The sequence below is a fragment of the Lissotriton helveticus genome, chromosome 6 (assembly GCF_964261635.1).
Source record: "Lissotriton helveticus chromosome 6, aLisHel1.1, whole genome shotgun sequence".
Lineage (NCBI taxonomy): Eukaryota > Metazoa > Chordata > Amphibia > Caudata > Salamandridae > Lissotriton > Lissotriton helveticus.
In genome coordinates this window covers 22,986,017-23,002,512 of record NC_136067.1, presented here as the reverse complement: position 1 = coordinate 23,002,512, position 16,496 = coordinate 22,986,017, and positions in this window count along the sequence as shown.

The window sequence follows — 16,496 nt, the reverse complement described above, 5'->3', positions numbered from 1 at the left end:
TTCTGTCCATCAACTGTGTTTTTTGCAATTTTCACCCCGAGTGGGCTGGGTATACTCAGACGTGAGTCCCAGGCTCGCCACACCACTGGAGTCAAGCTATCCAGGCTGAATGAAGGCTGATAGCCAGAAACCGGTCCTTGGATGCTTGATTCCGGTCTGGGAAAGACATGGCTTGGTAGTTCGGACTGGACTGTTCCCATGAGGCACAGGGTCAGAGCTGATTTGCATATAGCCAGTGTCTAACCCAGGGTGGTGTGGAGTGCAAAAAAAACGATGGATTTAGGCCCAGATCCTTGTACTGGGGTGAATGTATGACATTGTTCTACATTCTGTCCATCAACTGTGTTTTTTGCAATTTTCACCCCGAGTGGGCTGGGTATACTCAGACGTGAGTCCCAGGCTCTCCACACCACTGGAGTCAAGCTATCCAGGCTGAATGAAGGCTGATAGCCAGAAACCGGTCCTTGGATGCTTGATTCCGGTCTGGGAAAGACATGGCTTGGTAGTTCGGACTGGACTGTTCCCATGAGGCACAGGGTCAGAGCTGATTTGCATATAGCCAGTGTCTAACCCAGGGTGGTGTGGAGTGCAAAAAAAACGATGGATATAGGCCCAGATCCTTGTACTGGGGTGAATGTATGACATTGTTCTACATTCTGTCCATCAACTGTGTTTTATGCAATTTTCACCCCGAGTGGGCTGGGTATACTCAGACGTGAGTCCCAGGCTCTCCACACCACTGGAGTCAAGCTATCCAGGCTGAATGAAGGCTGATAGCCAGAAACCGGTCCTTGGATGCTTGATTCCGGTCTGGGAAAGACATGGCTTGGTAGTTCGGACTGGACTGTTCCCATGAGGCACAGGGTCAGAGCTGATTTGCATATAGCCAGTGTCTAACCCAGGGTGGTGTGGAGTGCAAAAAAAATGATGGATTTAGGCCCAGATCCTTGTACTGGGGTGAATGTATGACATTGTTCTACATTCTTTCCATCAACTGTGTTTTTGCAATTTTCACCCCGAGTGGGCTGGGTATTTTTCAGACGTGAGTCCCAGGCTCTCCACACCACTGGAGTCAAGCTATCCAGGCTGAATGAAGGCTGATAGCCAGAAACCGGTCCTTGGATGCTTGATTCCAGTCTGGGAAAGACATGGCTTGGTAGTTCGGACTGGACTGTTCCCATGAGGCACAGGGTCCGAGCTGATTTGCATATAGCCAGTGTCTAACCCAGGGTGGTGTGGAATGCAAAAAAAACGATGGATTTAGGCCCAGATCCTTGTACTGGGGTGAATGTATGACATTGTTCTACATTCTGTCCATCAACTGTGTTTTTTGCAATTTTCACCCCGAGTGGGCTGGGTTTACTCAGACGTGAGTCCCAGGCTCGCCACACCACTGGAGTCAAGCTATCCAGGCTGAATGAAGGCTGATAGCCAGAAACCGGTCCTTGGATGCTTGATTCCGGTCTGGGAAAGACATGGCTTGGTAGTTCGGACTGGACTGTTCCCATGAGGCACAGGGTCAGAGCTGATTTGCATATAGCCAGTGTCTAACCCAGGGTGGTGTGGAGTGCAAAAAAACCGATGGATTTAGGCCCAGATCCTTGTACTGGGGTGAATGTATGACATTGTTCTACATTCTGTCCATCAACTGTGTTTTTTGCAATTTTCACCCCGAGTGGGCTGGGTATACTCAGACGTGAGTCCCAGGCTCGCCACACCACTGGAGTCAAGCTATCCAGGCTGAATGAAGGCTGATAGCCAGAAACCGGTCCTTGGATGCTTGATTCCGGTCTGGGAAAGACATGGCTTGGTAGTTCGGACTGGACTGTTCCCATGAGGCACAGGGTCAGAGCTGATTTGCATATAGACAGTGTCTAACCCAGGGTGGTGTGGAGTGCAAAAAAAACAGATGGATTTACGCCCAGATCCTTGTAATGGTGTGAATGAATGACATTGTTCTACATTCTGTCCATCAACTGTGTTTTTTGCAATTTTCACCCCGAGTGGGCTGGGTATACTCAGACGTGAGTCCCAGGCTCTCCACACCACTGGAGTCAAGCTATCCAGGCTGAATGAAGGCTGATAGCCAGAAACCGGTCCTTGGATGCTTGATTCCGGTCTGGGAAAGACATGGCTTGGTAGTTCGGACTGGACTGTTCCCATGAGGCACAGGGTCAGAGCTGATTTGCATATAGCCAGTGTCTAACCCAGGGTGGTGTGGAGTGCAAAAAAAACGATGGATATAGGCCCAGATCCTTGTACTGGGGTGAATGTATGACATTGTTCTACATTCTGTCCATCAACTGTGTTTTATGCAATTTTCACCCCGAGTGGGCTGGGTATACTCAGACGTGAGTCCCAGGCTCTCCACACCACTGGAGTCAAGCTATCCAGGCTGAATGAAGGCTGATAGCCAGAAACCGGTCCTTGGATGCTTGATTCCGGTCTGGGAAAGACATGGCTTGGTAGTTCGGACTGGACTGTTCCCATGAGGCACAGGCTCAGAGCTGATTTGCATATAGCCAGTGTCTAACCCAGGTTGGTGTGGAGTGCAAAAAAACCGATGGATTTAGGCCCAGATCCTTGTACTGGGGTGAATGTATGACATTGTTCTACATTCTGTCCATCAACTGTGTTTTTTGCAATTTTCACCCCGAGTGGGCTGGGTATACTCAGACGTGAGTCCCAGGCTCGCCACACCACTGGAGTCAAGCTATCCAGGCTGAATGAAGGCTGATAGCCAGAAACCGGTCCTTGGATGCTTGATTCCGGTCTGGGAAAGACATGGCTTGGTAGTTCGGACTGGACTGTTCCCATGAGGCACAGGGTCAGAGCTGATTTGCATATAGACAGTGTCTAACCCAGGGTGGTGTGGAGTGCAAAAAAAACAGATGGATTTACGCCCAGATCCTTGTAATGGTGTGAATGAATGACATTGTTCTACATTCTGTCCATCAACTGTGTTTTTTGCAATTTTCACCCCGAGTGGGCTGGGTATACTCAGACGTGAGTCCCAGGCTCTCCACACCACTGGAGTCAAGCTATCCAGGCTGAATGAAGGCTGATAGCCAGAAACCGGTCCTTGGATGCTTGATTCCGGTCTGGGAAAGACATGGCTTGGTAGTTCGGACTGGACTGTTCCCATGAGGCACAGGGTCAGAGCTGATTTGCATATAGCCAGTGTCTAACCCAGGGTGGTGTGGAGTGCAAAAAAAACGATGGATATAGGCCCAGATCCTTGTACTGGGGTGAATGTATGACATTGTTCTACATTCTGTCCATCAACTGTGTTTTATGCAATTTTCACCCCGAGTGGGCTGGGTATACTCAGACGTGAGTCCCAGGCTCTCCACACCACTGGAGTCAAGCTATCCAGGCTGAATGAAGGCTGATAGCCAGAAACCGGTCCTTGGATGCTTGATTCCGGTCTGGGAAAGACATGGCTTGGTAGTTCGGACTGGACTGTTCCCATGAGGCACAGGGTCAGAGCTGATTTGCATATAGCCAGTGTCTAACCCAGGGTGGTGTGGAGTGCAAAAAAAAAATGGATTTAGGCCCAGATCCGTGTACTGGGGTGAATGTATGACATTGTTCTACATTCTGTCCATCAACTGTGTTTTTTGCAATTTTCACCCCGAGTGGCCTGGGTATACTCAGACGTGAGTCCCAGGCTCTCCACACCACTGGAGTCAAGCTATCCAGGCTGAATGAAGGCTGATATCCAGAAACCGGTCCTTGGATGCTTGATTCCGGTCTGGGAAAGACATGGCTTGGTAGTTTGGACTGGACTGTTCCCATGAGGCACAGGGTCAGAGCTGATTTGCATATAGCCGGTGTCTAACCCAGGGTGGTGTGGAGTGCAAAAAAACCGATGGATTTAGGCCCAGATCCTTGTACTGGGGTGAATGTATGACATTGTTCTACATTCTGTCCATCAACTGTGTTTTTTGCAATTTTCACCCCGAGTGGGCTGGGTATAATCAGACGTGAGTCCCAGGCTCTCCACACCACTGGAGTCAAGCTATCCAGGCTGAATGAAGGCTGATAGCCAGAAACCGGTCCTTGGATGCTTGATTCCGGTCTGGGAAAGACATGGCTTGGTAGTTCGGACTGGACTGTTCCCATGAGACACAGGGTAAGAGCTGGTTTGCATATAGCCAGTGTCTAACCCAGGGTGGTGTGGAGTGCAAAAAAAATGACGGATTTAGGCCCAGATCCTTGTACTGGGGTGAATGTATGACATTGTTCTACATTCTGTCCATCAACTGTGTTTTTTGCAATTTTCACCCCGAGTGGGCTGGGTATACTCAGACGTGAGTCCCAGGCTCTCCACACCACTGGAGTCAAGCTATCCAGGCTGAATGAAGGCTGATAGCCAGAAACCGGTCCTTGGATGCTTGATTCCGGTCTGGGAAAGACATGGCTTGGTAGTTCGGACTGGACTGTTCCCATGAGGCACAGGGTCAGAGCTGATTTGCATATAGCCAGTGTCTAACCCAGGGTGGTGTGGAGTGCAAAAAAAAAATGGATTTAGGCCCAGATCCGTGTACTGGGGTGAATGTATGACATTGTTCTACATTCTGTCCATCAACTGTGTTTTTTGCAATTTTCACCCCGAGTGGCCTGGGTATACTCAGACGTGAGTCCCAGGCTCTCCACACCACTGGAGTCAAGCTATCCAGGCTGAATGAAGGCTGATATCCAGAAACCGGTCCTTGGATGCTTGATTCCGGTCTGGGAAAGACATGGCTTGGTAGTTTGGACTGGACTGTTCCCATGAGGCACAGGGTCAGAGCTGATTTGCATATAGCCGGTGTCTAACCCAGGGTGGTGTGGAGTGCAAAAAAAGACGATGGATTTAGGCCCAGATCCTTGTACTGGGGTGAATGTATGACATTGTTCTACATTCTGTCCATCAACTGTATTTTTTGCAATTTTCACCCCGAGTGGGCTGGGTATAATCAGACGTGAGTCCCAGGCTCTCCACACCACTGGAGTCAAGCTATCCAGGCTGAATGAAGGCTGATAGCCAGAAACCGGTCCTTGGATGCTTGATTCCGGTCTGGGAAAGACATGGCTTGGTAGTTCGGACTGGACTGTTCCCATGAGACACAGGGTAAGAGCTGGTTTGCATATAGCCAGTGTCTAACCCAGGGTGGTGTGGAGTGCAAAAAAAACGACGGATTTAGGCCCAGATCCTTGTACTGGGGTGAATGTATGACATTGTTCTACATTCTGTCCATCAACTGTGTTTTATGCAATTTTCACCCCGAGTGGGCTGGGTATACTCAGACGTGAGTCCCAGGCTCTCCACACCACTGGAGTCAAGCTATCCAGGCTGAATGAAGGCTGATAGCCAGAAACCGGTCCTTGGATGCTTGATTCCGGTCTGGGAAAGACATGGCTTGGTAGTTCGGACTGGACTGTTCCCATGAGACACAGGGTCAGAGCTGATTTGCATATAGCCAGTGTCTAACCCAGGGTGGTGTGGAGTGCAAAAAAAACGATGGTTTTAGGCCCAGATCCTTGTACTGGGGTGAATGTATGACATTGTTCTACATTCTGTCCATCAACTGTGTTTTTTGCAATTTTCACCCCGAGTGGGCTGGGTATACTCAGACGTGAGTCCCAGGCTCTCCACACCACTGGAGTCAAGCTATCCAGGCTGAATGAAGGCTGATAGCCAGAAACCGGTCCTTGGATGCTTGATTCTGGTCTGGGAAAGACATGGCTTGGTAGTTCGGACTGGACTGTTCCCATGAGGCACAGGGTCAGAGCTGATTTGCATATAGCCAGTGTCTAACCCAGGGTAGTGTGGAGTGAAAGAAAACGATGGATTTAGGCCCAGATCCTTGTACTGGGGTGAATGTATGACATTGTTCTACATTCTTTCCATCAACTGTGTTTTTTGCAATTTTCACCCCGAGTGGGCTGGGTATACTCAGACGTGAGTCCCAGGCTCTCCACACCACTGGAGTCAAGCTATCCAGGCTGAATGAAGGCTGATAGCCAGAAACCGGTCCTTGGATGCTTGATTCCGTTCTGGGAAAGACATGGCTTGGTAGTTCGGACTGGACTGTTCCCATGAGGCACATGGTCAGAGCTGATTTGCATACAGCCAGTGTCTAACCCAGGGTGGTGTGGAGTGCAAAAAAACGATGGATTTAGGCCCAGATCCTTGTACTGGGGTGAATGTATGACATTGTTCCACATTCTGTCCATCAACTGTGTTTTTTGCAATTTTCACCCCGAGTGGGCTGGGTATACTCAGACGTGAGTCCCAGGCTCTCCACACCACTAGAGTCAAGCTATCCAGGCTGAATGAAGGCTGATAGCCAGAAACCGGTCCTTGGATGCTTGATTCCGGTCTGGGAAAGACATGGCTTGGTAGTTCGGACTGGACTGTTCCCATGAGGCACAGGGTCAGAGCTGATTTGCATATAGCCAGTGTCTAACCCAGGGTGGTGTGGAGTACAAAAAAACGATGGATTTAGGCTCAGATCCTTGTACTGGGGTGAATGTATGACATTGTTCTACATTCTGTCCATCAACTGTGTTTTTTGCAATTTTCACCCCGAGTGGGCTGGGTATACTCAGACTTGAGTCCCAGGCTCTCCACACCACTGGAGTCAAGCTATCCAGGCTGAATGAAGGCTGATAGCCAGAAACCGGTCCTTGGATGCTTGATTCCGGTCTGGGAAAGACATGGCTTGGTAGTTCGGACTGGACTGTTCCCATGAGGCACAGGGTCAGAGCTGATTTGCATATAGCCAGTGTCTAACCCAGGGTGGTGTGGAGTGCAAAAAAAACGATGGATTTAGGCCCAGATCCTTGTACTGGGGTGAATGTATGACATTGTTCTACATTCTGTCCATCAACTGTGTTTTTTGCTATTTTCACCCCGAGTGGGCTGGGTATACTCAGACGTGAGTCCCAGGCTCTCCACACCACTGGAGTCAAGCTATCCAGGCTGAATGAAGGCTGATAGCCAGAAACCGGTCCTTGGATGCTTGATTCCGGTCTGGGAAAGACATGGCTTGGTAGTTCGGACTGGACTGTTCCCATGAGGCACAGGGTCAGAGCTGATTTGCATATAGCCAGTGTCTAACCCAGGGTGGTGTGGAGTGCAAAAAAACGATGGATTTAGGCTCAGATCCTTGTACTGGGGTGAATGTATGACATTGTTCTACATTCTGTCCATCAACTGAGTTTTTTGCAATTTTCACCCCGAGTGGGCTGGGTATACTCAGACTTGAGTCCCAGGCTCTCCACACCACTGAAGTCAAGCTATCCAGGCTGAATGAAGGCTGATAGCCAGAAACCGGTCCTTGGATGCTTGATTCCGGTCTGGGAAAGACATGGCTTGGTAGTTTGGACTGGACTGTTCCCATGAGGCACAGGGTCAGAGCTGATTTGCATATAGCCAGTGTCTAACCCAGGGTGGTGTGGAGTGAAAAAAAACCGATGGATTTAGGCCCAGATCCTTGTACTGGGGTGAATGTATGACATTGTTCTACATTCTGTCCATCAACTGTGTTTTTTGCAATTTTCACCCCGAGTGGGCTGGGTATAATCAGACGTGAGTCCCAGGCTCTCCACACCACTGGAGTCAAGCTATCCAGGCTGAATGAAGGCTGATAGCCAGAAACCGGTCCTTGGATGCTTGATTCCGGTCTGGGAAAGACATGGCTTGGTAGTTCGGACTGGACTGTTCCCATGAGACACAGGGTAAGAGCTGGTTTGCATATAGCCAGTGTCTAACCCAGGGTGGTGTGGAGTGCAAAAAAAACGACGGATTTAGGCCCAGATCCTTGTACTGGGGTGAATGTATGACATTGTTCTACATTCTGTCCATTAACTGTGTTTTTTGCAATTTTCACCCCGAGTGGGCTGGGTATACTCAGACGTGAGTCCCAGGCTCTCCACACCACTGGAGTCAAGCTATCCAGGCTGAATGAAGGCTGATAGCCAGAAACCGGTCCTTGGATGCTTGATTCCGGTCTGGGAAAGACATGGCTTGGTAGTTCGGACTGGACTGTTCCCATGAGACACAGGGTCAGAGCTGATTTGCATATAGCCAGTGTCTAACCCAGGGTGGTGTGGAGTGCAAAAAAAACGATGGATTTAGGCCCAGATCCTTGTACTGGGGTAAATGTATGACATTGTTCTACATTCTGTCCATCAACTGTGTTTTTTGCAATTTTCACCCCGAGTGGGCTGGGTATACTCAGACTTGAGTCCCAGGCTCTCCACACCACTGAAGTCAAGCTATCCAGGCTGAATGAAGGCTGATAGCCAGAAACCGGTCCTTGGATGCTTGATTCCGGTCTGGGAAAGACATGGCTTGGTAGTTCGGACTGGACTGTTCCCATGAGGCACAGGGTCAGAGCTGATTTACATATAGCCAGTGTCTAACCCAGGGTGGTGTGGAGTGCAAAAAAACGATGGATTTAGGCTCAGATCCTTGTACTGGGGTGAATGTATGACATTGTTCTACATTCTGTCCATCAACTGTGTTTTTTGCAATTTTCACCCCGAGTGGGCTGGGTATACTCAGACGTGAGTCCCAGGCTCTCCACACCACAGGAGTCAAGCTATCCAGGCTCAATGAAGGCTGATAGCCAGAAACCGGTCCTTGGATGCTTGATTCCGGTCTGGGAAAGACATGGCTTGGTAGTTCGGACTGGACTGTTCCCATGAGGCACAGGGTCAGAGCTGATTTACATATAGCCAGTGTCTAACCCAGGGTGGTGTGGAGTGCAAAAAAACGATGGATTTAGTCTCAGATCCTTGTACTGGGGTGAATGTATGACATTGTTCTACATTCTGTCCATCAACTGTGTTTTTTGCAATTTTCACCCCGAGTGGGCTGGGTATACTCAGACGTGAGTCCCAGGCTCTCCACACCACTGGAGTCAAGCTATCCAGGCTGAATGAAGGCTGATAGCCAGAAACCGGTCCTTGGATGCTTGATTCCGGTCTGGGAAAGACATGGCTTGGTAGTTCGGACCGGACTGTTCCCATGAGGCACAGGGTCAGAGCTGATTTGCATATAGCCAGTGTCTAACCCAGGGTGGTGTGGAGTGCAAAAAAACCGATGGATTTAGGCCCAGATCCTTGTACTGGGGTGAATGTATGACATTGTTCTACATTGTGTCCATCAACTGTGTTTTTTGCAATTTTCACCCCGAGTGGGCTGGGTATACTCAGACGTGAGTCCCAGGCTCTTCAAACCACTGGAGTCAAGCTATCCAGGCTGAATGAAGGCTGATAGCCAGAAACCGGTCCTTGGATGCTTGATTCCGGTCTGGGAAAGACATGGCTTGGTAGTTCGGACTGGACTGTTCCCATGAGGCACAGGGTCAGAGCTGATTTGCATATAGCCAGTGTCTAACCCAGGGTGGTGTGGAGTGCAAAAAAACCGATGGATTTAGGCCCAGATCCTTGTACTGGGGTGAATGTATGACATTGTTCTACATTCTGTCCATCAACTGTGTTTTTTGCAATTTTCACCCCGAGTGGGCTGGGTATACTAAGACGTGAGTCCCAGGCTCTCCACACCACTGGAGTCAAGCTATCCAGGCTGAATGAAGGCTGATAGCCAGAAACCGGTCCTTGGATGCTTGATTCCGGTCTGGGAAAGACATGGCTTGGTAGTTCGGACTGGACTGTTCCCATGAGGCACAGGGTCAGAGCTGATTTGCATATAGCCAGTGTCTAACCCAGGGTGGCGTGGAGTGCAAAAAAAACGATGGATTTAGGCCCAGATCCTTGTACTGGGGTGAATGTATTACAGTGTTCTACATTCTGTCCATCAACTGTGTTTTTTGCAATTTTCACCCCGAGTGGGCTGGGTATACTCAGACGTGAGTCCCAGGCTCTCCACACCACTGGAGTCAAGCTATCCAGGCTGAATGAAGGCTGATAGCCAGAAACCGGTCCTTGGATGCTTGATTCCGGTCTGGGAAAGACATGACTTGGTAGTTCGGACTGGACTGTTCCCATGAGGCACAGGGTCAGAGCTGATTTGCATATAGCCAGTGTCTGACCCAGGGTGGTGTGGAATGCAAAGAAAACGATGGATTTAGGCCCAGATCCTTTTACTGGGGTGAATGTATGACATTGTTCTACATTCTGTCCCATCAACTGTGTTTTTTGCAATTTTCACCCCGAGTGGGCTGGGTATACTCAGACGTGAGTCCCAGGCTCTCCACACCACTGGAGTCAAGCTATCCAGGCTGAATGAAGGCTGATAGCCAGAAACCGGTCCTTGGATGCTTGATTCCGGTCTGGGAAAGACATGGCTTGGTAGTTTGGACTGGACTGTTCCCATGAGGCACAGGGTCAGAGCTGATTTGCATATAGCCAGTGTCTAACCCAGGGTGGTGTGGAGTGCAAAAAAACCGATGGATTTAGGCCCAGATCCGTGTACTGGGGTGAATGTATGACATTGTTCTACATTCTGTCCATCAACTGTGTTTTTTGCAATTTTCACCCCGAGTGGCCTGGGTATACTCAGACGTGAGTCCCAGGCTCTCCACACCGCTGGAGTCAAGCTATCCAGGCTGAATGAAGGCTGATATCCAGAAACCGGTCCTTGGATGCTTGATTCCGGTCTGGGAAAGACATGGCTTGGTAGTTTGGACTGGACTGTTCCCATGAGGCACAGGGTCAGAGCTGATTTGCATATAGCCAGTGTCTAACCCAGGGTGGTGTGGAGTGAAAAAAAAACGATGGATTTAGGCCCAGATCCTTGTACTGGGGTGAATGTATGACATTGTTCTACATTCTGTCCATCAACTGTGTTTTTTGCAATTTTCACCCCGAGTGGGCTGGGTATAATCAGACGTGAGTCCCAGGCTCTCCACACCACTGGAGTCAAGCTATCCAGGCTGAATGAAGGCTGATAGCCAGAAACCGGTCCTTGGATGCTTGATTCCGGTCTGGGAAAGACATGGCTTGGTAGTTCGGACTGGACTGTTCCCATGAGACACAGGGTAAGAGCTGGTTTGCATATAGCCAGTGTCTAACCCAGGGTGGTGTGGAGTGCAAAAAAAACGACGGATTTAGGCCCAGATCCTTGTACTGGGGTGAATGTATGACATTGTTCTACATTCTGTCCATTAACTGTGTTTTTTGCAATTTTCACCCCGAGTGGGCTGGGTATACTCAGACGTGAGTCCCAGGCTCTCCACACCACTGGAGTCAAGCTATCCAGGCTGAATGAAGGCTGATAGCCAGAAACCGGTCCTTGGATGCTTGATTCCGGTCTGGGAAAGACATGGCTTGGTAGTTCGGACTGGACTGTTCCCATGAGACACAGGGTCAGAGCTGATTTGCATATAGCCAGTGTCTAACCCAGGGTGGTGTGGAGTGCAAAAAAAACGATGGATTTAGGCCCAGATCCTTGTACTGGGGTGAATGTATGACATTGTTCTACATTCTGTCCATCAACTGAGTTTTTTGCAATTTTCACCCCGAGTGGGCTGGGTATACTCAGACTTGAGTCCCAGGCTCTCCACACCACTGAAGTCAAGCTATCCAGGCTGAATGAAGGCTGATAGCCAGAAACCGGTCCTTGGATGCTTGATTCCGGTCTGGGAAAGACATGGCTTGGTAGTTCGGACTGGACTGTTCCCATGAGGCACAGGGTCAGAGCTGATTTACATATAGCCAGTGTCTAACCCAGGGTGGTGTGGAGTGCAAAAAAACGATGGATTTAGGCTCAGATCCTTGTACTGGGGTGAATGTATGACATTGTTCTACATTCTGTCCATCAACTGTGTTTTTTGCAATTTTCACCCCGAGTGGGCTGGGTATACTCAGACGTGAGTCCCAGGCTCTCCACACCACAGGAGTCAAGCTATCCAGGCTCAATGAAGGCTGATAGCCAGAAACCGGTCCTTGGATGCTTGATTCCGGTCTGGGAAAGACATGGCTTGGTAGTTCGGACTGGACTGTTCCCATGAGGCACAGGGTCAGAGCTGATTTACATATAGCCAGTGTCTAACCCAGGGTGGTGTGGAGTGCAAAAAAACGATGGATTTAGGCTCAGATCCTTGTACTGGGGTGAATGTATGACATTGTTCTACATTCTGTCCATCAACTGTGTTTTTTGCAATTTTCACCCCGAGTGGGCTGGGTATACTCAGACGTGAGTCCCAGGCTCTCCACACCACTGGAGTCAAGCTATCCAGGCTGAATGAAGGCTGATAGCCAGAAACCGGTCCTTGGATGCTTGATTCCGGTCTGGGAAAGACATGGCTTGGTAGTTCGGACCGGACTGTTCCCATGAGGCACAGGGTCAGAGCTGATTTGCATATAGCCAGTGTCTAACCCAGGGTGGTGTGGAGTGCAAAAAAAACGATGGATTTAGGCCCAGATCCTTGTACTGGGGTGAATGTATGACATTGTTCTACATTGTGTCCATCAACTGTGTTTTTTGCAATTTTCACCCCGAGTGGGCTGGGTATACTCAGACGTGAGTCCCAGGCTCTTCAAACCACTGGAGTCAAGCTATCCAGGCTGAATGAAGGCTGATAGCCAGAAACCGGTCCTTGGATGCTTGATTCCGGTCTGGGAAAGACATGGCTTGGTAGTCCGGACTGGACTGTTCCCATGAGGCACAGGGTCAGAGCTGATTTGCATATAGCCAGTGTCTAACCCAGGGTGGTGTGGAGTGCAAAAAAACCGATGGATTTAGGCCCAGATCCTTGTACTGGGGTGAATGTATGACATTGTTCTACATTCTGTCCATCAACTGTGTTTTTTGCAATTTTCACCCCGAGTGGGCTGGGTATACTAAGACGTGAGTCCCAGGCTCTCCACACCACTGGAGTCAAGCTATCCAGGCTGAATGAAGGCTGATAGCCAGAAACCGGTCCTTGGATGCTTGATTCCGGTCTGGGAAAGACATGGCTTGGTAGTTCGGACTGGACTGTTCCCATGAGGCACAGGGTCAGAGCTGATTTGCATATAGCCAGTGTCTAACCCAGGGTGGTGTGGAGTGCAAAAAAAACCGATGGATTTAGGCCCAGATCCTTGTACTGGGGTGAATGTATGACATTGTTCTACATTCTGTACATCAACTGTGTTTTTTGCAATTTTCACCCCGAGTGGGCTGAGTATACTCAGACGTGAGTCCCAGGCTCTCCACACCACTGGAGTCAAGCTATCCAGGCTGAATGAAGGCTGATAGCCAGAAACCGGTCCTTGGATGCTTGATTCCGGTCTGGGAAAGACATGGCTTGGTAGTTCGGACTGGACTGTTCCCATGAGGCACAGGGTCAGAGCTGATTTGCATATAGCCAGTGTCTAACCCAGGGTGGTGTGGAATGCAAAAAAAATGATGGATTTAGGCCCAGATCCTTGTACTGGGGTGAATGTATGACATTGTTCTACATTCTGTCCATCAACTGTGTTTTTTGCAATTTTCACCCCGAGTGGGCTGGGTATACTCAGACGTGAGTCCCAGGCTCTCCACACCACTGGAGTCAAGCTATCCAGGCTGAATGAAGGCTGATAGCCAGAAACCGGTCCTTGGATGCTTGATTCCGGTCTGGGAAAGACATGGCTTGGTAGTTCGGACTGGACTGTTCCCATGAGGCACAGGGTCAGAGCTGATTTGCATATAGCCAGTGTCTAACCCAGGGTGGTGTGGAGTGCAAAAAAACGATGGATTTAGGCTCAGATCCTTGTACTGGGGTGAATGTATGACATTGTTCTACATTCTGTCCATCAACTGTGTTTTTTGCAATTTTCACCCCGAGTGGGCTGGGTATACTCAGACGTGAGTCCCAGGCTCTCCACACCACTGGAGTCAAGCTATCCAGGCTGAATGAAGGCTGATAGCCAGAAACCGGTCCTTGGATGCTTGATTCCGGTCTGGGAAAGACATGGCTTGGTAGTTCGGACTGGACTGTTCCCATGAGGCACAGGGTCAGAGCTGATTTGCATATAGCCAGTGTCTAACCCAGGGTGGTGTGGAGTGCAAAAAAAACGATGGATTTAGGCCCAGATCCTTGTACTGGGGTGAATGTATGACATTGTTCTACATTCTGTCCATCAACTGTGTTTTTTGCAATTTTCACCCCGAGTGGGCTGGGTATACTCAGACGTGAGTCCCAGGCTCTCCACACCACTGGAGTCAAGCTATCCAGGCTGAATGAAGGCTGATAGCCAGAAACCGGTCCTTGGATGCTTGATTCTGGTCTGGGAAAGACATGGCTTGGTAGTTCGGACTGGACTGTTCCCATGAGGCACAGGGTCAGAGCTGATTTGCATATAGCCAGTGTCTAACCCAGGGTAGTGTGGAGTGAAAGAAAACAATGGATTTAGGCCCAGATCCTTGTACTGGGGTGAATGTATGACATTGTTCTACATTCTTTCCATCAACTGTGTTTTTTGCAATTTTCACCCCGAGTGGGCTGGGTATACTCAGACGTGAGTCCCAGGCTCTCCACACCACTGGAGTCAAGCTATCCAGGCTGAATGAAGGCTGATAGCCAGAAACCGGTCCTTGGATGCTTGATTCCGTTCTGGGAAAGACATGGCTTGGTAGTTCGGACTGGACTGTTCCCATGAGGCACAGGGTCAGAGCTGATTTGCATACAGCCAGTGTCTAACCCAGGGTGGTGTGGAGTGCAAAAAAACGATGGATTTAGGCCCAGATCCTTGTACTGGGGTGAATGTATGACATTGTTCCACATTCTGTCCATCAACTGTGTTTTTTGCAATTTTCACCCCGAGTGGGCTGGGTATACTCAGACGTGAGTCCCAGGCTCTCCACACCACTGGAGTCAAGCTCTCCAGGCTGAATGAAGGCTGATAGCCAGAAACCGGTCCTTGGATGCTTGATTCCGGTCTGGGAAAGACATGGCTTGGTAGTTCGGACTGGACTGTTCCCATGAGGCACAGGGTCAGAGCTGATTTGCATATAGCCAGTGTCTAACCCAGGGTGGTGTGGAGTACAAAAAAACGATGGATTTAGGCTCAGATCCTTGTACTGGGGTGAATGTATGACATTGTTCTACATTCTGTCCATCAACTGTGTTTTTTGCAATTTTCACCCCGAGTGGGCTGGGTATACTCAGACTTGAGTCCCAGGCTCTCCACACCACTGGAGTCAAGCTATCCAGGCTGAATGAAGGCTGATAGCCAGAAACCGGTCCTTGGATGCTTGATTCCGGTCTGGGAAAGACATGGCTTGGTAGTTCGGACTGGACTGTTCCCATGAGGCACAGGGTCAGAGCTGATTTGCATATAGCCAGTGTCTAACCCAGGGTGGTGTGGAGTGCAAAAAAAACGATGGATTTAGGCCCAGATCCTTGTACTGGGGTGAATGTATGACATTGTTCTACATTCTGTCCATCAACTGTGTTTTTTGCTATTTTCACCCCGAGTGGGCTGGGTATACTCAGAAGTGAGTCCCAGGCTATCCACACCACTGGAGTCAAGCTATCCAGGCTGAATGAAGGCTGATAGCCAGAAACCGGTCCTTGGATGCTTGATTCCGGTCTGGGAAAGACATGGCTTGGTAGTTCGGACTGGACTGTTCCCATGAGGCACAGGGTCAGAGCTGATTTGCATATAGCCAGTGTCTAACCCAGGGTGGTGTGGAGTGCAAAAAAACGATGGATTTAGGCTCAGATCCTTGTTCTGGGGTGAATGTATGACATTGTTCTACATTCTGTCCATCAACTGAGTTTTTGGCAATTTTCACCCCAAGTGGGCTGGTTATACTCAGACTTGAGTCCCAGGCTCTCCACACCACTGAAGTCAAGCTATCCAGGCTGAATGAAGGCTGATAGCCAGAAACCGGTCCTTGGATGCTTGATTCCGGTCTGGGAAAGACATGGCTTGGTAGTTCGGACTGGACTGTTCCCATGAGGCACAGGGTCAGAGCTGATTTGCATATAGCCAGTGTCTAACCCAGGGAGGTGTGGAGTGCAAAAAAACCGATGGATTTAGGCCCAGATCCTTGTACTGGGGTGAATGTATGACATTGTTCTACATTCTGTCCATCCACCGTGTTTTTTGCAAATTTCACCCCGAGTGGGCTGGGTATACTCAGACGTGAGTCCCAGGCTCTCCACACCACTGGAGTCAAGCTATCTAGGCTCAATGAAGGCTGATAGCCAGAAACCGGTCCTTGGATGCTTGATTCCGGTCTGGGAAAGACATGGCTTGGTAGTTCGGACCGGACTGTTCCCATGAGGCACAGGGTCAGAGCTGATTTGCATATAGCCAGTGTCTAACCCAGGGTGGTGTGGAGTGCAAAAAAAACGATGGATTTAGGCCCAGATCCTTGTACTGGGGTGAATGTATGACATTGTTCTACATTGTGTCCATCAACTGTGTTTTTTGCAATTTTCACCCCGAGTGGGCTGGGTATACTCAGACGTGAGTCCCAGGCTCTTCAAACCACTGGAGTCAAGCTATCCAGGCTGAATGAAGGCTGATAGCCAGAAACTGGTCCTTGGATGCTTGATTCCGGT